The sequence below is a fragment of the Acanthaster planci genome, unplaced genomic scaffold (assembly GCF_054643075.1).
Source record: "Acanthaster planci isolate LZ-2023a unplaced genomic scaffold, COTS_SCS Contig161, whole genome shotgun sequence".
Lineage (NCBI taxonomy): Eukaryota > Metazoa > Echinodermata > Asteroidea > Valvatida > Acanthasteridae > Acanthaster > Acanthaster planci.
The window spans coordinates 35,436-41,436 of NW_028257782.1; positions in this window are offsets into that span (position 1 = coordinate 35,436).

Consider the following 6,001-nt stretch of genomic DNA (forward strand, 5'->3'; position numbering starts at 1 on the left):
TTCCCCACGGCATGAAATATAAAGCACAAAATGAATCCATCGTGTTCGTTTAGAAGTTGCCCTTGACTGAGACATTAGAGCGCAATGTCGATTTCAAAAAATAAAGATTTTACTGAACGAAGTTGTGTTACTCCCTGGGCTATTTGATGTGCGCCTTGCCTGCTGAGGGCGCTGTGGGCTCGGCTACCATTGTCACCGGTCGGCGCTCCTTACCTGGCACAGCACGTGCCTCGTGCCAAGACAAGACGGGCGTATGAGTTGACGGAGTTGGCTCAGCATGGTGGAGTGCGGTTGCGCGAGTGTCCACAGTTAATTGGTCTGTAGTGCTCTGCAGGGAAGATTGTTTTCCATTTGGACAATTTGGACCACGGTCTATGTTTTTCCCCCCAGAATATTTTGGGAACCCCAGTGTATCATACAACATGTGTGGTGACCCACGACGAATTTTCATAAGCCACAACTGTTCCATGGTTAAATACATATTTAGTCATTGCTTCGCTATGTACACAGTGTTTGCATGGATATCAGAGTATCAAGTATCGGAGACAAACTTACTTGCTGACCTCATGCTTATTTTCTGGTGATAGTCAACTTCATTTGTACAGGGCTGTAATTTGTAGGTGTACGCAGTTCTCAGTGTGTCACATTTGTCGAAATGCCAAAGGTTTTACGGCACAACTCAAAAGGGAGCAGAGAGTGTTCCTCGTCCTCGGGGGTCAGTCTGTTGTCCTCGGTTGTTAGAGTCCCTGGTTCGTCTGTGGTTGAATGCCATGTTGTTAGCACAAACAGGAAACCTCTCGGTGTCCCCTTCTTGATGGTGTGGCAAAACACGGCTCCATGCATTGATTGTCATCTGTATATTAACATATGATGAAGCTCGTGGTCTTGTGAGCAGTAAGATCTAATTACAGTAGACTCGTAAAATTAAAATCAAATATACATTTACTTAAACTAAAACCTGAAAAACTGACAAAACAATTAAAACCCCCATTAACATTGATTTCAATACGAGGGTACAAATTTACAGAAATAACCATCAAGCTAAAAATAAAAAATTAGATTACAAGTGGTCATTCATAAAATGTACGGCACCCGGATGAAAATTGTTCAAGGTATGGTTGGAATCAGCTCGGATTGACCTACATGTACATGTATGTCGTTTAGCCGTTATCATCATCTGATATAAATCATAAGCTGAGTGAGATGTGTCTGCAATAATTACCTGTTGAATGAACTGTGTCCTCCGTGTACCTGCCTTTATGGAATTACAAGCGTCCATTGTGACATCCTAACTGTCTCTGGTAAATAACCGTTTTCATTCCTGGTTGTTTCCTCACATCCTCACAATCATAAAGCAACTACGGGTTCATTATCCTCCCCCTCCATCCGTTTCATGTGCGCCCCAAAAGTATACCCAGAGGGAGTGGTTTACGCTGTCCTAAACTTGAAAAGAAAAAAAAGGGTCGCCCGGTCATGGTCCTTTTATATGCACATTCTCCCACAGGAGGTCCCGTAACACAAACTTTACTACGAGCTCTTTCGGCCTTAAATGATGCAACAATCTTTGTTATTGGGGCATCCTAATCTAAACAAAATTTCACTCCAGATCCCAGATTTGTGAAATCTATGAATTTGAATCGAAAAATGCCAGAGGGCCACGTCGGGTTGATAAGTGCGGGGCATTTAATTTTCATGAATGCCAAGTTTGGAGCTGGTGCTCCGATGCAAAGATTAACGAAGGGCCCAGTGTTTTGATTCTGGGGCAGAGTATTCCTCAAGCCTAAAGGGAGTTCAGAGCAGTCATATCTGGGGAAAACACAGATTTATCTTCTAGATACATATTTACTTCAAAAAGTGAAGCTGTAAAACCAAAAAAAAACGGGGGCTGCCTGATGCGCAATTGAAGGCAGTTGGCTTTGTGGAAAGCTGGAGGCCATGAGTGGAATCGCTTTGTGCTCCAGATAGTTACCGGTTTAATTCTTCCATGAATATAAAGCGATCTGATCCTGTTTTGAAAGGAGTCCTCTCGTTTCCCTTTCTCCCCCCCCCCCCATTGCACAAGGGAGGATTGCAGATGATATTTGGATTCATGAATAAAGGTTTCTCAGATAGCCACGCTTATCGGACAACCCCGACATTGTAAATAATATTCCGTACTGTTAACTTGACGGATGATAAAGATCCTTAGTGTGAAGTTTGAGCGGAGCAAACTCACCAGGATAATGGCAGAGTTTGCAGTGCAGAGTTACGTCCAGTTGTTGACATCAGAAAGTGCGGTTCTTTTGCCTTTGAAAGAATCCTTTGCCCCAGTAAACAGTTCCATTTTTTTTGCAGTGATTTGTTTAAAAACAAAATCCAGCCCCTTTTGAAACATTATTCAATCTACTTTTATCAAATTAAGGGAGTATTCCCAATTGCTTCTTGTGAGGTAGTGGTGTTTCGAATTTCAGCTGATGCGATGTTTTTTTTTTCTTCGATGCCAAAAAAACAAAACAAAACTGTTTGCAGAGGTAGCGCTTGTTCTAGTGAGGGTCGAATTTAACTTCACATGAAATGAGAATGCTGCCATCTTGTGGCCAATTTTGTCAAGTTTGAATGAGACTGTGGAGCAACAGTGACACAAAACTCTTGGTGGCTCATTGACTCTGTACACGCATGGTGGTATCTTTACAAGACAGAAGGAAATTTTTCATTGGTGATGAGTTGCAAAATGCATGACATTCTGTTTAGTTTTCGGTATATCTAAGGGACGGGGTACGGGGACAGTAACCCGAGATGTGAGGTTTTGTTTCAGCATTTCTCCCCACTGTCAGTTGCGGTCGTTGTTCATGATATCATAAGAATAAAGGATGCTCACGCACACACTCATGTAGTGAATTTTAGACCAGTTTGAAGATTTCAGCTGGCCCATTGGTTGTACGGTAGTTGGGGAGTTACATGTCGTAGGTACTAGCACATGACCACTTGCAGTTGCATTCTCAAGGACATGGGCTTGAGTGTCGGAGATGATGATGCAACTGTAGTCTAGAGTGACAGAAAGACTGAAACTTGCATATCGTGACTTGGCACCGGGGGCTTGCGTCTTGGCAGTCACTTTTTCAAATAACAGTTTTAGGTTTGACAGTATAAAGATAACTCTGTGTCCTGTTCAACTTCTGACCCGTAGCGATTAGCGATTGTAAGTCAGCAGTCGACGGAAAGAGCGTGCATTTATTCAGTGCGGCTTTGGTTTTTGTGATGACCTCAGTTATGTGTTTTCAGTTGTTTATTTCTGCGTGTTTTCGCTTTGATAGGGACTCTTCGAACAACTTTAATCGCACCCATGGTACAAAGTTTTGAGACGGATAATCATACAAATGGACTATGAATACCGTTTTGCATAAAATGGGTTAAGCCCCTTCTCCGTTGCAGGCCCAAAGGTTGGCCAGTTTAGTCAGTATGAAAGGACACTGTTTTTTCGATTTGGATTATTGAAAAGGACGTTTTGAGTAAAAACTGGCCTTCTCCATCCCTCCTTCGTGGGTCCTGAATTGTGTGCTGCTTTTGAGGGATATTTAGGGGTGAGGGGGAGTTGCTAGTAGTTGAAGCAGAGATGGACTGTAGCCACTTAGCATAGTACATGTACCGGTATGTTGCTTAGCAATATTATGTGCCAGGCGAAATATCAGCCGTGAGCCAGTCAGAAAGTGTACAGAATGCTGGTTAGCGACCTGCTTTTTGCTGAGCAGATGTGTTTGTTTTCCTAGCAAGGTTTCCACACTAGAGTACCCTATCCCTATTAGCTCCGTCCACTTTTACCAGGTCAACAAAAAAGCTCACGAAGCTCACAGCCCCCTGCACTTAATTGAAATTTTAACAATCAGTTGCACAGCTTGTCTGCTGTCCTCTCTATTCAGACTGCAAACAAAAACAAACGATTTAAAAAAAAAAACTGAGTATAATGTTCAAGCAGTAATTTGAGATTTTTACAAGAAATCGTTCCAAGTTTTTCTGCAAAGTGTCAGATGTTCATGTAACATGCCATGCTATCCTCAGAATATTTTAGAGCAAACATTAGGTATGTGTACTGTACTTAATCAAAGTCAATTCAATTTACACCTTCTTGCCATTCAAGTTGGTTGCTTTTTGTTTTGTGCTTAGTTCCTGTTCTAGTGGGGGGGATTCAACTTTCTCTTGGGGTAAAATCTAGACAGCCATGGGCCGAGCAATACAGTTAGTGGATAGATTACCACATGCAACAAACCCTGATCCCCTGTTCCATGTATCGGCGATTGTTGTCACACAAAGCAGTTTCCATAGACTATGAGTCGGTCGGCAGTCTGCAGTGCTGCCTCTCTCTCTCCCAGAAGGGTGATTAAGCCGCATGAAATATGCATTCTGCATTAAATAATCAGTTCAATCGTGTGGAGGGGAGCAGGAGATGGGAAGGGGGAGGGGGGGGTTGGGGGTTAGCGAAGCGAGGCCCTCTTGTTCCAGGTCAGACGGGAGAGCTGATCATTAGGGAGATTGGACTCTGAATTATGCAAGTGGCGCATACATATGTACAGGTACGTGTGGGGCAACCTACGGTACATGTGTCTACATGTGTCATATGTCATGTGTCTACTACTGTTGATGTACATGTAGCTGGAACTTGGCAGGGGGGATGCAAGATGCACTTTTTGGGGGGGGGTGTTTTTTGAAGGGAGGTTTTCTTTGGTGGTGCTTCGAGCCATTGTCATGGCGCCAGAGATTAATTTTTTCTGTGTCAGGCCCAGATGTTTAGCCTGACACAACATCTGGGCCATGCACAAATAAAAACCAGTTCAAGCACGGTACATATTCTGATCAGTCGTCGGTAGGAGAGGAATAGTTTGCTGGGATTAAAGACAGTCTTAAAACTTGTAATTAAACAGACTTTACTGTCCAAGTGGACGTATGCAATTGACCGCAACTGTGTCTTTTAAAGATATCAAGCTTGTTCATCCTGGAGCACGTTCAATCAGCAACAAGTTGTCAACCAGCGGTCGATTTTGACTGGTAGCTCTGTGCGTTAAATACCGGTACCGGTACAGACGGGGCGCCAGGCAACAGATTGTTGCTGATCGAAATTGTCCTTGTGCTATGAACTTTTTGGTAAGAACTCTGCTGTTTGCAACTGTAGTCTCTCTGGTCTTCTAAGATCCCATTGTTGGCCATGTATGATTTGTCTTCCATCTGCTTCTATTTAATTGAGAAGGATATCATAAATGAGGTCCATGTACATGCAATGCCAGGAATAACTCTAGTAGCTATTTAGACTTCAAAGTATATGATGATTGTTACTGTCATCATAATCTCAGTTGTACTCATGCACCTCTGAAAAATTTGCACACTTGTTATTATCTTGTTGTTAGGTTTTATTTTTGATTTTATAATTTATATCGAATAGCCTAAGTGTCTGTTGACAGCTCTTGCGGAACAGCCCCCTTGTCATGATAATGGCTCTGAAATTGCCCGAGCCTCATTTACCCGAGAGCTGAGCACTCGATTTCCCCAACCCTGATAGCATCTACCTAACCGACCCCCGGTCCCTAAAAGACAGCCGACCAACAGGCATGACCATCCAACATTCATCACCCCTATACCTCATGGTCTTTGATGCCTGTACTTCAGTCGCACTGCTGCCTTCGGACTCGCTGCCACCTTGGTTTTTTTGGGGGGGCATATTATGGCAAATTTTCTTCTCTGTGTTTAACCTTTATTATTGAGTCATCACCATTAGGCATCGTCATTATTGTGACGACGCAACGACCAATTTGGTAGAATGATACACGCCAAGGGCAAAACGGCCCAACCCGCGGTCCTCTTGTTTCAAGCATACTGTATCTTTCATGCCCATCGTCTTTTGTTTTCTGACGGTAAATCGTTTGTTTTTTTTTCAATGATGCGAATACAGTGTCTACAGGTCCGCAGCATGCGAGCGAGGATCCCACAAAATGACTCTCAAGGCCTCCTTTTTTTCTTTTCCACAATTTTCTGG